The 18,408-nt window shown below is 43.2% G+C and overlaps 1 long non-coding RNA gene across 1 annotated transcript in view; it reads right to left on the bottom strand.

Moving 5' to 3' along the window:
- Positions 1-18,408, bottom strand: part of LOC111156603 — a 34,817-nt gene that overhangs the window by 8,600 nt on the left and 7,809 nt on the right. Inside the window, exon 2 of the long non-coding RNA XR_002641231.1 lies at positions 14,578-14,721. This is a non-coding gene — a long non-coding RNA (uncharacterized LOC111156603). The remainder of the gene's footprint in view (positions 1-14,577; positions 14,722-18,408) is intronic.

Here is an 18,408-nt window from a genome sequence, read left to right on the forward strand (position 1 = left end):
AAGTAGGCAGAGAGGCAGGCAGAGAGAGAGAGGAGAAAGCAGGCTCCCCGCGGAGCAGAGAGCCCGATGCGGGGCTCGATCCCAGGACCCTGGGATCATGACCTGAGCCGAAGGCAGAGGCTTTAACCCACTGAGCCACCCAGGTGCCCCCACCAGAAAATATTTTAATTGTTAATTCTGACAACACTTCTGGCCCGAATCCTGCAACATCCCACCATGGGAAGCTCAGTGAAATTAATTTAGAGAGAAACCTGGAGGCATTGCTCCTTCTTTCTCCTTTAAAATTGGAACAAGGCTTAAGCAGGAAGCTCCCTCTTCCTGACCTGGGGCCCATCCTTGTACCTATAGGATTTCCAGAGTCATTCTAACTAGAAAATATCCCAAGCCCTTAAGAATGAGAGCAGCAATGAGGAGGACAAAGGTCACTGGGCAAAACCTCTGATTAGCCAAATGTCTTCAAATCCAAAAGATATCTCTTTCCAAGCCTTGAACCCTAAATGTTTCTCCCTAGGCATAAGTAAAAGCAGATAAAGAAAACCTTTGTTTCTGGTTCACCTACAGACACTCCTACAGATCTTATCTTTCAGTCTTATGAATGCTTTTCTTGATGAAAAGGAGAGAGGGCAGGCTTTTTTCCTTCCTTGGCCTCCAAGCCATGTGATCAGAAATAGCCATCATGGTGTCTATCATATCCTTCCATTTTTCTAAAAGAAACTACATTCGTAGTTTCTAATTAGAAACCACTACAGTAGTAGTTTCTACATTAGAAAGCCCTACATTAGTACCATGCTTTAACTCAGTACCATGTTCTCATGCCAGTGACAGCTTACTGGGCCAGGAGTGGAGGCAGATAAAACCTTGGCTAAAAACAGTGGCCCATGACTTAATGTGGTACTAGAAACTCTGCTCTGACAGGAAAGAGCAAGGGCAGTGAGGTTTTTGCCCTTAGGAAGTTGAAATGGAGAAGATCTGAGACTTGAAAGTACGCATCTCACAAGACATGAGGGATCATTAACCAGCTGAAATTGGGATAAACCAAAATTATGAGGAAAAAAAAGCACTACATAGAGAAGATGTACATTAAAGGTGCTGAGGCAGTCGTTGGGTCATTAGAAGAGGAGTGGACATCAGTAGACAAACTGTTAACTCAGAGTCGGATTCCTTCCATGGAATTGTTTGTGGATTTGATTATTTCATAGTCATAACTTTGACCAACTCCATAAATTGCCTTGTCATAGAGAGACTAAAGCTAGTTTTGCCAGATCTTTTTTTTCTGCAGTACATATAAAAGTTGGTATCAGTGTCCCACCGGGGCCTCAATCTTCTAGCAAACATTACTAGCACATTTTCAGTGTTCAAAATCAGCCTTGATAGCCAACCTTGCTCATCGCTGACCACCTTTGACCCTTCATAAAGCTATTTTCCGTCGAGCTTCTGTGGGGCTTCCATGAAGATGACATGAGGGGTAGTGCCCATTTTCTCTCTTTTTGGCTCCATTAGTGCATTTGGTCTATACTGAGTCACAGCCTGACAATTAGACAGGCACTTATCTCCCTTCCTGTGTTCCCTCAATCCTCCAGTGGGAAGCCTGGTGGATTCACACACCTCTAAGCACATTTTACATTCGGTAATAAAGCCCCCTGGGGTTACATGTGAAAGGATGAGACAGAGATCACATGTTCTCGGACACTGTTTTATATCGAATCTTCGTTTTTGCCTTAGCTCCTCTAGTTTTTGCCTTTAATTATGTTCACAGAATAACAAGCTGCAACCAATGAGGGGATCAAAAGGGTAATTGGAGGTCATTTTACTCCCTAGAAGAGGCTTAGCCCTAATTGTGCAAAGACAAAAAGACTATAGGATTTCCTCCAGTTCAAAGGTGTTTAGGGATACACATAAAAACAATTTAAATCTTTTAAAAGCCAAAGAAATGCAAAATAAAAAAAAATATGATAGATACGGCAAATTTTGCCCAAGGAGATGGAAGAATTGAGAAGTGATCCCTGCCAGAGACACATGGGAATCTATGTGTCCCATCAATGCTGTGGCAAAAATTCAGTCGTCATCTCACAAGGAACCTCTTCTGTAGTTAATGAATCACAGCAAAAAAAAAAAAGAAAGCCAACTCTGAAAGTACTTGAGAAGATAATCCCAAAATTGTTTGGAATTATAAAATGAGCATCTTTTAACTTCAGATATATAATTAACAGTAGAATTTTTAAAGAAAACTAAATATACATTATTAATATTTTTGCATTAAGGGATCTGTGAAAATTTTATCATTTACAAAATTTAAAAATAATCTAGCCTATTAGAATAAAGATCTGTGTGGTAATTCTAATTTAATATGTATATTTCAGTTAACTTATTTAAATTTATGATTTTAAGTTGAAGTTATTTTATAAATAATATTGCAACATGTAAAAATTAAGACTTAATTTGATAGCTTTGCAAGGGTTAAGCACTTAGTTTTATAAGCTAAATCAAACAATTGGTATACTTAAAAAGGCTACAGGATGGTAATGATGGTGGATCTAACACCCCATATAACTTCTCTTCTGAATTCCTAATAAAACTATAGCAAAGGTTTTTTGTTGTTGTTGTTTGTTTGTTTGTTTTGTTTGTTTTTTTCAATAGAAGCCCACAAGGATGGGGAGAAAAAGCAAGGAACAATGGCAATAAATTTTGGAAGCTGAAAAGCAGACAGATGACTGTTAATTTACTTAGCATAAGCTAGAAATCTGAATCTTAAGCCTGAAATGAAAAAAAGCCAAGAATATCCTGATCTAAACCACAGAACCCTCAAAAGACTTAGAGCTGAAACTGGGGAGGAAGGTGGGGGGTAGTGGCCAAAAAAGAAGCCTTGGTTGAAAGTAGTCAGGGATCACAAGCCTCCAGGTAAATGCCTCTCCCTGGCACAATACACACAGAGTTTCTACTCTGAGAAGAATCAGAGGGACTCTGGATTGGAGAACACCAAGCTGGAGGTGACAGCATGAGTGTACTGAAGAAAGAGTAAATGAATATATGCACATGACCCCCTCAGCACCCCATACCTCCCCACCCCCACCCCAGTCTTTCTCTCCCACTCAACTCCAAGAACCACTGAAAGCTAAGCTTCTCGCCATTGGAAGTGTATACTCTGGGAAATCTGACCAATCCAAGAATAAAGACCTTGGGATGGTGGCATCAGAGATTTCTGATGTGTGGCCCACACAAACCCACCTAAGGGAAACTCAGAGTAACAGGTCCTCACCCATATGCTCAGGACTTCAATCTGCTCTTTACTTACTTTCAGACATGAACAGACAGACAGGGTTTGCCAGACATCTAAGAAATGGCTCTAATATGAAAAACAGAGACCAACACAAAGAAACCAGCCAGCGGGATGGTGCAGAGACTACACAGGGATAAAAAACTTAAAAAACATAATTGTTACAATAATCAGAAAAAAGCACAGATACTGCATCCATGAAAAAAGAACAAGGTGGGATAAAAGGAACATTCAAGGAATAAAAAAGAGAGCTCTCGGAAATGAAAAACTTGATAGCACTAATGAAAGAAATCAAAAGGATTAGGAAATGAAGGTGATAAAATAATGGGGAAGGGGAAAACAATAGGACAACCAACATCCAAATAACAAAAGTTCTAGAAGGAAAGAAATGAAAAGAAAAACAGCTGAATTAATCATGAAACATATGATTAAGAAAATTTCCCAGATCTGTAGATAGGAGTTTCTGGATTAAAAGGGCTCATCAGGTTCCCAGCAGGATCAATGAAAATTATCTACATGGAGTCACAACACTATAGATTATCAGAATTGTACAGATACATAGCTGCTAGAAATAAAAAAATAGGGTTTCAAGAAATAATAGTAAGAATTAATAACTGAAGTGGAATGAAACTTTGCAACATCTATAAAGAAGCTAGAAGACAACTAAATAATGACTTCAAAATAATTTCCAATTTAGAATTTTCTATCAAGATTAACCAAAATTAAATGTGAAGGAAGAAAGGAGATATTTTCAGACACAGAAACATCTACACATTTAGTTCCTAAGCACACATTCTTAGGAAGCTAGTGGAGGATGTGTGTGATCATTGAAGTAAGGGAATTAGTCCACCCCATCAAGGTGGGTCCTATATTCTGATTTTCATTTAGGGTAAGAAAGTAGGTCACTCAGCTCTGTATTAGAATGTTGGACATTTGAGGATGATTAGGATTTAAATAGGAAGAAATAATTCTGAAGTGTTTTATATAATAGATAACTTACATAATAACTTGTACAGGGACAGAAAACCGTGGTCCAGCACAAGACACAATGGAGGGAATCATCAGGATGGCAGTGAAGGGAGATGCTGGGAACACCATGCAGGAGGGATATCTCCTAAGACCCAAGCAGTAGACAAACTGACATCAGCACATCACTGGCCAGCATACCCTCTTTCTAAATCTGCTAAACTAGTAAAGGATGTACTCCAGCGGAATAGGGGATAGAGGGAGACATGAGATTCAGGACATGAGATCCTGTTTCTTTCAAGAAGAAGGAAGACTTGAGTTCCAGGAAACAGGCTTCCTACCCATGAGAAGACAAAGGGAATTCCTGGGATGACAGTAAAGAGAAGTCATGGGTGGTACTATGTGGCTGACCTAAACCAGCCCAGGTTGAAGGAGAATGAAATTCTCTGGGAGGGAGGTTTCAAAGGGGGAAAAAAAGGCAGTAAGTCAGTGTTAGACCTGACATGATAAAATTTATGAAATACAGTGTTGAGATATTTGTAGAAATTATGGTAGAATTAGCAAAATGCACAAACAAAAAACTAAGCAATTTTTTTTTAAAAGGCAAGCAATTGTGAAGTTCAGGGAAAGCAAAAAATAAGAAATAAAACAATTGTAGTGCCCTACAAAGCTCAGCTTAGAATAATGTTTACATAGACAAATAATGTGACCACTGAGAATTGCTTCAAACAAAGATCTTGATATCACTGTAGTGAAACAGTGGTCTGGAGAAGCAAAGGGGGAAGGTGGCATGAGAAAGCAAAGTCCTCATCTGTTACTGGAGATCAGGAGAAACGGGTCAAATTGCGCTACCAAAAGTTAGCAGTATATAGATATATATATTTAGATATATGGAGAGGTGAATATTCCAAAAGAAATGGCTGAAGGGGTCAAGAGTAGTTGATCTTAAAAAGAAAAAAATAGGGGCGCCTGGGTATCTCAGTCGGTTAAAGCGTCTGCCTTCTGCTCAGGTCATGGTTTCAGGGTCCTTGGATCTAGTCCGCATCAGGTTCCCTGCTCAGCAGGGAACTCCCACTCCCACCCACCCTGCCTATAGTCTCTTTCTTTCTCTCTTTCTGTGTCAAATAAATAAAATTTCTTAAAAAAAAAAAAAAAAAAAGAAGAAGAAGAGTAGCTGATCTCTGGAAAAGCAGAGGGGGTTTCAGGGTGGGGGGTCAAGGGAACCTTTTTTTGTTACAAGCATATTTGTACTATTTGACTGTGAATTATGTGCATGAGTTACTTTAACAAAAATAAAGAATAATTTAACAAAATAGAATAGAATAGAATATATTAAATATATAAATGTTATTTAAAATTATGCTTAATTAAGTTTGTAAATGGGATCAGGTTTAACCAAAGGCCCCTAAAGGTGACTGTCAGATTTCCTGGAACTATATATAAAATAATAAAGTTTATAAGTTAAACATAAAAGCCTAAGGAAGGATTAGGTTCAATTTACTTGAATAAATTTAATATTATTTCACAAAAACTTAAGTAACTTCTGAATATCCTTTTCTCTGCATAAAAGTCCATCTTGAGAACATGAAATTCCCTGGTACTGTCAGATTTAAAAGCCTGTGCTGGATGGTAGAGGAGGGAGCAATGGTTGGGGTGCGTAGCTGCCTCTGCCCTGGAAAAGGGAAGGCATCTTTAGCCGTGGGCTTTTCCTCAGCACACATCATTTATACACTGGGCAGATGTGGGCACCTCAGGATCTCACTGACCCAGGAAGCTGGCCTCCTTGAAGCGGTTCTGCCTCAAAGGATGAGAATGAGCTATTTGATCTTGAAGCTCTGTCTGGTCATCCCTGAGCCACACAATGTACGGAGCTGCCTCCTCCACCACTCTGGGCAATTCTCAGTGGGATGGATGGTAAGGCTGATAAATTGCTTTCTCAGCCCTGTTAGTGACCTTCACTGCCCCACAGTCATTAGACTCTGGGGAAATGAGCAGTACCTCCCAGTTAGGAAGAGTGTGTGTGTGGGGCGGGTGGAGGGGATGCTGGGGTGGGGGGGGCAAGCAGGCAGTGGAGGATGAGTGGGGATCCAGGGACACAGGTCAAAGACTTTTGTCTGAAGAAGACCAGCCTGAGAGGAAGGACAACTGTCAAATTAGTCCACAGGAACAGACACTCATTTGAAAAGATTACGAGAGATGTTTCCACAGTCACCCTCAGGAAACCTTTCTTTCCTTATATTTTAAAGTCCTCTCAAGCTCTCCAGAATGTGGGACTGGGAAGAGTAAATTTAAATAGGCAGGATGATTCTCATGTAATGTATTGAGCAGGACTTCAGAACGACCAGGTAGTAAAGATCAGAGACCTTGTGGGCCGTGTGAACTGTTGCAAGTGCTCGACTCTGCCATTTTAGCACGCAAGCACCGTGCAGTGTGTGAATGAATGAGGATGGCTGTGTTCCAAGGCAGCTGTATCTACAGAAATAGACCATGGGCCAGATGTGGCCCACGGACAGTTGTTTGAAGATGGCTGCCTTAGCAATGCTAAGGAATGGTAGAATTTCAGATTGTTTGACAAGGAGACAAGTGGGTGAGACTATCAGTCAGAATATTACCAGTTGGAACTGCTAGAAGACAATCCAAGCTTCCAAAGCAAAAAGGGAATTTTTCATTTATATAACTGAAAATCTAGAGGTAGAACTGCTTTAGGAGCAGTTTTAAATGACTGCTTTTTTCCCTCATTTTTGGGCCCACATTTTCCTCTTTTGAGGGCATTCTCAGTCAGGTTCTTAGAGTCCTAAAATGGCTGCCACCAGCCACCAAGCCTAGGTCCTTTCAGATTCACATTCTGTAGACAGAGCATGGAATTCCTGGTTGAATCCTTGAGATGCTCTCAGATCATACTGGCTTTAAGCCAGGTACCTATTCAGTCTTGATAGATGCTGGGAGAAGGCTCTTTCTTTGCTTTGCTTCTTCAAAAAGTTTCTGATGACTCTTGGGCCTTATTCTTCCATATAAACATTACAGTCAGCTTATCAAGCTCTGTGATAAACATTGCTGGGCTTAACTGGAACTGTATTAAATCTATGGACAAATTTGAGAAGAATCAACATCTTGACAGTATTGTTTTCATATTTATGAATGTGATGTACTTCTCTCCGTTCACTTAGATATTTCAGTATATCTTAATGATTTTAATTTTCCTTGCAGTGTTCTTAGACATGTTTTGTTAGATTTATTTCTAGATTCTTGATATTTTTTGATATGACTACAGGGATTATCTTTATTAGTTTATCTACTGTTGCATGTTACTCTAAAACTTAGGGACTTAAAGTGGCAGTAAACATTTATTATCCTTACAGTTGCATGGTTCAGGATTTTGGGGGTATCTTGGTGCTGACTTGAATCTTTCATGAGCTTGTAGTCAAGCTGTCAGCCAGGGCAGCTATCATCTGAAGGTTCGACTGGAACTAGAGGATCACCTCCAAGGTAGCCACTCATGTCGTTAGCAAGTTGGAGATGGCTGCGTGTGGGAGGTCTCAGTTTCTCGAGATGGGGCCTCTCTACAGGTTGCATGGGGTCCTTACAACACGGCAGTTGGCTTCCTTTGTAGTGAGTGATTCAAGAGAAAGAGAAACCTAGGAAGAAGCTATCCTTTTTGGGATCCAACCTCAAAAATGGTGTAACATTACTTTCTGTTTGTTAGAAGGGAAACAGTAGTCTTTCTCATTTTAAAAGGGAGAGCAATTTGGTGCCACATTTTGAATCTTAGGAAGGAAACAGGCACAATGCCCGAAGTCGGAGAGTTTTCGTTTTATTTTTATTATTTATTTATTTATCTATGTATTTGCAACGAAACCTCTGTGCTTACACAGAAATGGACGTTTACTTTTCCTAGTTTTACAATGTGCTTCCACTAGGTATGTGGGTAAATCCAAAGAAGATACTGCTTCCTTAACATGGTTCTCAACGTGGCCCTGGATGGCCTCTGCATGACAGCCACAGTGAATGGATTTTAGCTTCCCTTCAAGACTCCAGTTACTCTTTTGCATGGCTTTTCCCTCTGCCCGGAGCACAGTTCACCTGGCTTATGCCCACGGGTGCTTTCCTTGACTGAGCCTGGATAGAATGCTTCTTTACATGCTCCCATCACACCCTGTACTTTCACCTGCATGACACTAGTCACGCTATAATGTGATGGTTCTCAAAGTCTGGTCCTCAGGCAGCATTCACAAAACCTGGGCATTTGTTAGAAATGCAGATTCACAGGCCGCCCTCACACCTCCTGAATCAGACACTCTGGGTTGGCCCCGAAACCTGGACTATAACAAGCCCCCGAGATGTTCGCTCGGTTTGGGAACCACGGCTCTGCCTGATGCACTGCTTGTTTACTGTTTAGATCCCACACTGAAGATGGGCTCCACAGGGGAGGGCCGCACCTGTCCTATTCACCTCTGTGCCTGCCAAGCCCACAGTAGGTGCCCTTTCAATTCTCCTGGGTGGAATCCAAAAGACAAAGGCAAGAGTGAGTGAGAGCATGTGATCAGAGGGAACTGCCAAGTGTCTAACCTCCACCTGGATGCTTTCGCCTACCCCAGCACCACCCCAAATTCAGCCACACTAAATGCTCCAACCTTTTTGTTTGTTTCCTTGCTTGTGTGTTTGCTTCTTTGCATTGCCTGGGGATTCATTATCTTCCAAATAAAATTGACTCTCAAGAAGCAGAGGTCCTGGGGCCCTGGGCCAGCACCATTAGCTTAAGGATGTGCTCTGTGCTCTGGGACAGGATAGACAGCTGGACTGGGGCAGGTGGAGGCTCTGTGTTAGCCAAGGGGTTTGGCTGAGCTCCAACTCTATACCCCTCTCTGGGGACTTCTGACAGCTTGTGGAGGGGCAGGTGCATTGTTTTCTCCACGGGAACCCATAACACAGTGCAGGAAGTGTAATGAGACAGGGCAGAAGCCAGATGACTGTGAGCATCAAGGTACCAGCAGGGGCATGCGAGGGCAACAATCCAGTGACGACTTTGCAGCAGCAAAAGGCATTTTAACTTCAGCTGGGTTTCTTCTCTCCCTACCCTTCTTCCCATCCTTACCCATCTCCACTGTTTCTCTTACTCTCCGTTTCTTGATGTGGTACCTTTCTTCTATGGTCATTTTCAGATTGGACAATGGACCCAAGTAGAAACTTACTTTTTTTTTTTTTCTTTAAATAAAGCAAAACATTCATGGTGCAGTTTTGGATTATGATTTCTGAGGAGCGGGCTTCTCCTGTGTGTGCATGGAGGGGCAACATCCCCCCCTTTCCTTTCCTGATTGGCATTTGTAATGATATCCCTTTCTGTCTCCCACATGAATGTAGAGATTGTCATCTGCGTTTTCTAGGCGACTTGCAGAAGCCTGTGAACTAGAGGACTTCCCACTGTGATTTCTCCTGAAGGGAGTGGAGATTACTGATGTCAATCACTGTAGTTGGATAGTGCTGAGGGAGTTCCAGAGTGGCAGGGGTTACAGGTAAAGTCTGCCGCAGGTGCTCAGCAGGGACACTTCCTTCCAGGGGACCCCAACTGGATGGGAGAAAGCCAGATCCCATACACCCAATTATCTGGTTCAGGGGTCAGCATACTGTGGCCCTTGGGCTAAATCTATTTAGTCAATATGTATCAAAGCTCTGGGCATTAGAATAGTACATGTACATGTACAGTCTTCCTAAGAATTTGGATTTTCTCTTTTCACAACAAATTTCAACTTTAGTTCATATCAGTGGATTTCCTTTGTAGCATTTCCCCCCCTCCAGTATAGCATTCAGGGTCAGGAATTGCATTTACCTGTTATGAACCTCAGGTTTTTGAGGTTTGATTCTGTTAAGGAAGAAAGCACTCGTTTCATAGTTCATCTCCTGGAAAACTGTAAGGAAAAGTCAACATTTTCTCTGGTCCATTAGTGCTTACACCTGGCAACCATCTACAAGAGCCTGGAGGAATTTTCCAGGAACAGGAGAGATGTCCGTGGAACGGGGTTTCTAGAAAGGCGGTTTCCTCTGGGTGCCTGCTCATCCTCTGAATGTGGCAGCAATGGCACACATTTGGAGACCATGAGAGTATTCAAATGACCCCCAGGGAGTCGGATTTCCAGTCAAACCTCTTTATTCTGGCTCAGTGAACCTGAGATATCTTTTTCCATGATGGACCCCAGCCCCAAAAAAGGAAATGTGTTAGACCCTTCCATCAGCCTGAGAATTTGGAAATGGGATGAACAGAACCCTAGAACCAAATGCACAGATTTGGAAGCTACAGATCTGGGGAGGGTCCAAGGTGGTACGTTGTTAAGAATTAGTTCATGACAAATTAATTATATCAATTAAAGCTACCATTTAAAGTATAATTAGTGATCTTTTTAAAATAAAGAGAAAGTTTATTTTTGTTAGCATAAATACACTAAAGATTAACTTGTACTAGATGCAATAAAGTTTGATTTGGTATGTGTGTAACATACATCTATGTAATCTTGTAGAAGTGTGTTTGTATAAAACATACCATCCAGGGTCCCCTGGGTGGCTCAGCTGTTAAGCATCTGCCTTCAGCTCAGGTCATGATCCCCAGGTCCTGGGATGGAGCCCAGGCTTCCTGCTCAGCGGGGAGCTTAGCTTGCTTCTCCCTCTCCCTCTCCCACTCTCCCTGCTTGTGCTCCCTCTATCTGTGTCTCTCTCTGTCAAATAAATGAATAAAATCTTAAAAAACAAAACATACCATTCATTTAGTTGTTATTCATTTTTTTTAAAATCAGTGATTTATTAAAGGTCTATTGCGTGCTAAGTGATAGATGAAAAAATGAATCACACATTCCTGGGTACACTGCAAGGGGCCGTTTTGCTGTATTAAAGAATTTGGATTTAACTTTCAGAGAGTATTATTCTCACTGGCCCTGGCCTGGGCCAAGAGAATGCAGGTTTGAAATTTTGAGCTCTTTGCGGGTGGTTAGTGCTCTTTTGGAAAACATGATGCCTGGCAACCATCTGCGCGGCAGGACTGAAAATACTGGTAAAGGGTTTAAGACTAACGATTCTTCCAGAACAACCAGCCTGACAATGAGTAATATGCAGTTTGATGTGAAAATTAGAAAACTGGCAGACGAAGCTGCAAGAGGGAAATTGGATTTCCAGAGAGACGAATGGGAGGCCATGCGGCTGAATAGAGTTCATAAGATGCAAACGCATGCAGGGGAGTTGCAATCCTCCCTCATTCCCAGCACACAGAGCAAGTCCCTATTATTTATTTATTTGCGGGTGAAAAGTGAGAGTTCCGTGGCCCTGGTGTTTATTATCAAAATGGATGGATTCAATATCGAGCAATGATGTGTTCAAAATGAAAGCCACATCATTAAATGTCATGGGCATTTATTAACACAGTTTCCTCCGTATTCAAATAAAACAGGCATTATCTCACCAGGTGCCACGTGACTCCAGCCTTCTCTGGACTGGCTTTGATGGAGGCTCAGATTCTGGGAGGCATTGTGGTCGAAAGCAAGTCAGGGAAGAGCAGAGATATCCAGGGGAATGTGATGAGGAATGAAAGATGCCTAGGTGGTGGCTTTAACAGGGAGGGTTCCGTCTTCCGAAAGCACAGCATGGCCTGTCAACTTATGGCTTGTGCTTTTCAGGGCCCCCATCATCTCTCCCAGCAGGTCTCCTGTTTGTCTCTCCTTTCTCCCTCACATTGTTTTCTCTTGCTGCGTATCCCTGATCAAGGAATGGCTTCCTTTCTTGTGAACTGTGACTTCTAACCAGGACACAAAAATTATCAGGGTAGGTGGCAACCTTCATCTCGGGATCTTTTGAACAGCTTCATGCCCAGAGCAAGTCCACGCTAAAAAGACTGTACAGATTTGAATAGCTGTGCTCCAACTGAAAGAAACCAACTTGGGAGAAATGACATAAATTCATTATTACTGAACTGAAACCTCTTGCTGCTCCAGGCAGAGAAGATAAATTACCACTCAAGTGATATAAAGTTATTTGAATGTTTCATTGGATCAAATGCATCACGATGTCTGGAAATCTCTTCTCTTTTAAGTTAGAATTAAAGAATGGTTATCAGACCAATAATAGACACTATCATTTGCATACATTTCATCTCAAGAGACTTCTGAAGTTATGTAATATTCAAGTGGATAATTGTTCTTCACACTCCTGACATATTAAGTCACAGCTCAGATTAAGGAAGACACATTGGTGACTGAGATGATTGGCAGGGCCCACAAGGAGGGCATCTGTAGGAACTGAAAGAGGGTATGGCTCCACGGGGGGCCTTTTAAGTGCTCCCATGAGGGAGGTGAACTTGGCAACAAGTATTCAAAGCAGGTTTTCTCTGTTTTATGATTCCAGATAACTGGGTATTTGATGATGACCAAAATGCCAGTATTTTTTTCTCTTTGATTGTCCCTTTTTGTCAAAGACTTCAATTCCTTGAAATAGCCTCTAAAGTTGCCATTAAAGTGGCCATTAATTCCATCCCCTGCCCCCTTCCCACAAATTCTTATTGAGCAGGTCTCTGGTCTGGAGTTGTGCTGTGAATGGAATTAATTTTCGGTGTTTGCTTAGAATGCATAACATCAGCAGGCTGATTTTTGCAAGTCCTTCCTGGTTTCTCCATAATCCCATGATACTTTCAAGGAAGAATAGACCCCGTTTTATTTACTCTGAGCCTCCAGCGCCTAGCACAGAGTCAGGCATGGAAATGATGTGCCTTTCTTGTTGAGTAAAGAAATGACTAGCCCATTTCCCACAGTGCCATTTTTGTTATGATTCCCAGTATTACCAGCACAACTGTAGGATACTCTGTAGATATATAGCTGCTGGGCTGACAGAAAACTAGCTTGGTTAGGCACTTTTAGCTTCAAATGATCACCATCTGTAAGGTGGGCTTCCTATAAGAATGGCATATGAGGGTTTGTGAAGTAGCAGGAGACATCATCTTTGTCGTGAGGTCACCTTTGTGGCAGTGTCACTCACCATTCTATGTGTAATCCTGCACTTTCAAGCCTGTTAGATTAGTGTCCCATGACCATGACATGACTCTGTGTGACTGTGAAAGTGACATGTGTCATTACTAAGCATAGGAATTTGAGACCCAGTATTCTATTCTATTCTATTCTATTCTATTTATTTATTTGACAGACAGAGATCACAAGCAGGCAGAGAGGCAAGCAGAGAGAGAGGCGGAAGCAGGTTCCCCATTGAGCAGAGAGCCTGATGCGGGGCTCGATCCCAGGACCCTGGGATCATGACCTGAGCTGAAGGCAGAGACCTTAACCCACTGAGCCACCCAGGCTCAGTGAACCACCCAGACCCAATATTCTTAAATCCAACATTTTCTGTCTCTTTCACGGGGACTTTAGAGACCTCAGATTTAGATTGTTCCATTCTAACATGCCAAAGACTTCATAAGCCTGGGCTCCCCGGTGAGTGTGGAGTAGTGTCCCCACTGATTGCATTGCAATTATAATGTGAAAGAAGAATAAAGTTTTGTTGTGTTAAGTCACTGAGATGGGGTAATTTGTTACTGCTGCATAGCAAATTCTGACAAACAGAACCTCAGCAGTATTTCCCCTTACATCTTACTGGCCAAACCTAAGTTACACAGTCTTTCACAGCGGCAAGGAAGGCTGAGAAAAATGGGAAGAGGATTGTTAATTTGGCTTAAATGAATCATAGCCTACCCCCTTGGGCTATGTCACCCCAGAAAAACTTGGGGTTTGGTTACAAGGAGGAAGTGAGGATGACATTGGGTAGGAACTCTCAGTGTCTGCCAAATCACCAGACACTGTTTAGGATACACAGAGAAGATGCAAAAGCCGAAGAGGAAGAGGTGGATATCCAGGTAATTCTGTAATTCCGTGCCTCAGATGGTGTCCCAGAAATGTCTGATCCCAAGTGGCTCCTTCTCCTGTGAGCTGTCAAGATGCCTGGTTAAGTGACTGTTAAACTGCCTTTGCCTCCTACCCTCTGTCTCCCACCACCCAAAAGGCTGCCCTTGAGGTAGGGAGGGAAGTGATCCCCACTATCCCTTTGCCAAATCTCTCAGAGAGGTTATGAAGCTGAACAGATTTGTGTTTGAAAAGGGCTTTGAAGCTCTGGCGTGAAAGGTACCACAGAAGTGCAAATGCCTGCAATTCTTTGCCTGCTGAATGGAACAGGAACTGAATTGCTTTAAACTGGAATTTCAGGGCCTGTGGCTCGTGTCTGGGATTCACACAATGGTTTTTTAAAAACGCTTTCTTTTGTATAGACTGTTATTTTTTCTCTCAGTTCTTCCCCCAAGTTAACTCTCAATCCCTACTCACCCATCTCCTTAAGCAAGGCCTCAGCCTGGAGGAGGCAAATTACAAATCGCTCATTTCGGCTTGGAGAAGGTTTATCACTCCTTTCCCTGACCTTCTTTAGTGTTCACTCCTTTAGCCACTCAGCGTCCTCCTCAGGCTCTTCATCTGGGGAGAGAGGGGAGATGTAACCTCTATCAGCCAGACCCTAGGATTGGCCCTGTGGTGGGGGTGGGGTGGATTCTGAGGAGGATGGTCTGACTACAAACTAGCCGGAGGGTTGTTAAAGGCCTGCAATCACAGGCCCAGCCCCGACCTCCTGCTGTGGGATCTTCTGGGCGAGTTTCATGGGTCTGCATTTTTCTAAGCACAAGAGGGTTTGTGAGAGAGGAAGCTCAAGAAATTCCTTATATGATGAATGAATTGTGCAATACTCACATTGCACTAGGTCCTGTGCTAAGTATCTTCCCTATAACTTTTAATTTAATCTTCCCCAAAGACTTAGATATGGCTATAATTCTCAGCATTCCTCATTTTCCAGAGAAGAAACTTGGCCAAGGAACTTAGCTAGGATCGGGACTCAGGTTCTACACAGCCACCTTAGCATGATTGACTTGTCTGTTTCCTCTCCCTGAGGATTAACATTTTTAAAAGGATTTCAGGGCAAGAACACAGTGGAATGGATCTCCAGTGGCGAAGTTTCTGGCAGTAGAACTGGAGGGAGGCTATTACCCAACGCTGTGGTGTCAGGAAGAGTTAAATCTTTTTGACAGTTCAATGGCCCCCTTTGGGTTTGCCCAAATGGCACCTGTTGTTGAAGTCAATAGAGCTTACAATTTAATTTCATCTGCCTGCAAACAATCTCTCTCATTAGGGGGTGGAGTGATGATGGGATTCTCCCAGCCATGCAGTTTCACTTTCTGTGGGGGTAATGCGTAAGTACAGTCACTGTTTTCTGCAGAGTGAGGGAGAGTCCCCTCCACTTCCAGACGGCTCATAATGAGAAAGCAAGTCTCTGGGTAAAGAGAGGCTGGGGGAGGCAATGAGTGTGAGTGAGGAAGGGTGAGAAGGGGTCAAGCCTGCACACAGGGCTCCTAAGAGTGCTTGCCTTTCCCTCTGTGAGTTGTCACCTGTCCACTTGCAGGCTAGTCATTATGTTCAATAGAATTTGAATGCTTCCATTACCCAAATGACAAGGAAGTGGCTTTTCTATCAGAGATGAACCCACAGGATGGACATAAGCATCTCTCTGTTTTCAACTCTGAGCTAATAGGATCCTTTGGTTCAGTAATAAAGGGGATGGTGGTAAAACATTACCAACAGCAAGGATAGTACGAGATACCATTTGCTTAGATCTCTTTATTTATGTCTCAGAACAACTCTGTGAGCTAGGGATCTCGTGCCCATTTTATAGAGGAGGAAACTGAGACTGAGCAGGAAGAGACCTTATGTCATACAGTCAGTAAAGACAAAAGCAGGACTTCAAATATGTACCTTTTCTACCAGCCTCATCACCTATCCTTCAACTGTGTTTCAGTAAAGACACAAAGATTGTGTGTCCCAGTTACTCTCCAGGGATCAGAATTATACCCATGACATTGCGCATTGTGTTGGGAAAGTTGAGGGCATTTAAGAACCCTCTCCTTCCCCTCTCCCCCGGGAATTCCTTGGGGGAAACTGGTGGGAAGGGATACTGTTGGAAATTTCATTTTCTTTTATGAGTTATCAGTGACAGAGAGTACGTGTGTGTTTGCATGTTCTGGCAATACTGGTGTCTGATGTGTGACCTGTTTTTTATTAAAGTTATAGCTTTTGCGGGGAGTCGGAGTTATTACTGGTGCTTTGGGAGAGAAGTCAAAGCTGGACTCACTCTGGCATGTGGAAGGTAATTTCAAGTTCTTTGCCCTAGAGATATATATGCTAATAGGAAAAATGCTTTTTTTTTCTCTTCAGGCCAAGTTCAGAAAGATTATACTAGCTCTGTGGATTGCAAATAAAAGAAGACATGACCTGGGAGGTAGACTAGGAAGGGAAGAAAAAAGGAAGAAAAGCTAAAGTCCCTAAAGAAGGCTGACAAAGGGAGGATGGTAGTGTCCCTCCTTAGAGCTCTGGGGAGTTGTGGTGTGGGGCAAACCAAATGAGTGAATGTTCATTATTGGATGAATGAATTGTGGCACTGAATTCAACAGGTTAGTAGAGCAAGGAAAAAATTCAAGTCATACATAGGAGTTCTTTTTCTCTAACTTCATGTTGAACAAGAACTTTCTTTCTTTTTTAAAAGATTTTATTTATTTGACACAGAGAGAGCCCAAGCAAAGGGAGTGGCAGGCAGAGGGAGAGGGGGAAGCAGGCTCCCCACAGAGCAGGGGAAGCCAGATGCAGGACTCCATCACAGGACACTGGGATCAAGACCTAAGCCAAAGGCAGACACTTAAAGACTGAGCCACCCAGGGGCTCGGAACAAGAAGTTTCTGATGGTATGACAAGATAAACCTATTTCCAGATCATGCTGTGCAGAGGATAATCGTCATAATCAATGCCATCCTACATCTTTTGGACTTCCCCTTCTTACATTTTGGTGATTTTTCTCATTAAGATTTGCTCCTTCCAACAGTAGAGATCATGAGAGAACAAAAGGCTGGCTGAAGACAAAGCAAAAGCTGACACCCTGCAACCTTCCCCCACTGCACTCCTGGGTGGGACACAGGTGACATTCTTTAGGAATCTCCCAAGTATCTTAATGTTAATACCTTGCTGAAGGGAAAAACCTTGACAATGACAAGGCCTCAAGGCATCTGGTATCTTATAGGTCCTCTTTAGCATATGAAAGTTCTATTGAAACCTCCCTTTTTCCTTACCTCCCCCAACCCCATCATACCTGCCACCCCTCACATGCCAGGGGCAGCAGCTCTTTCTGCCACGAGTCCTGTCCCCCTGCTTTAATAAGCCACTATTTTGTCCAAAAGATGTCTCAAGGGGAGGAGTCAAGATGGCGGAGAAGTAGCAGGCTGAGACTACTTCAGGTAGCAGAAGATCAGCTAGATAGCTTAACTAAAGATTGCAAACACCTACAAATCCAACGGGAGGGAGATCGAAGAGAAGAGAACAGCAATTCTGGAAACAGGAAATCAACCTCTTTCTGAAAGGTAGGACGGGCGGAGAAGTGAATCCAAAGCGACGGGAAGATAGACTGCGGGGGGAGGGGCCGGCTCCTGGCAAGTGGCGAAGCAACAGAGCACAAAATCAGGACATTTAAAAGTCTGTTCCGCTTAGAGACATTGCTCCAGAGGCTAAGACAGGGTGAAGCCCAAGTGGGGTCAGCGTGGCCTCAGGTCCCGCAGGGTCACAGAAGGATCGGGGGTGTCTGGGTGTCGCAGAGCTTGCAGGTATTAGAACGGGGAAGCCGGCTACAGAGACAGAGCCGAGGAGTGAGCTCTCAGCCTGGTGTTACCTTGAACCAGTCGCAGGCTCGGTGAGCTCAGAGCGTGGCCAGAGGCCAGGGAGACGGGAGGAAATGGGCGCTGTTCTCTGAGGGTGCACTGAGGAGTGGGGCCCTGGGCTCTTGGCTCCTCCGGGACGGAGACTGGGAGGCCGCCATCTTCATTCTCGTCCTCCGGAACTCTATGGAAAGTGCTCAGGGAACAAAAGCTCCTGAAAGCAAACGTGATCAGATTACTCAGCCTGGCCCCTGGTAAGGGCGGTGCAACTCCGCCTGGGGCAAAGACACTTGAGAATCACTACAACAGGCCCCTCCCCCAGAAGATCAACAAGAAATCCAGCCAGGACCAAGTTCACCTACCAAGGAGTACAGTTTCAATACCAAGGAGAGCAGCACAATTCCAGAGGAGGAGAAAG

The sequence above is a fragment of the Enhydra lutris genome, unplaced genomic scaffold, assembly GCF_002288905.1.
Source record: "Enhydra lutris kenyoni isolate GAN:26980312 unplaced genomic scaffold, ASM228890v2 scaffoldscaffold47, whole genome shotgun sequence".
In the NCBI taxonomy this organism is placed as follows: Eukaryota; Metazoa; Chordata; class Mammalia; order Carnivora; family Mustelidae; genus Enhydra; species Enhydra lutris.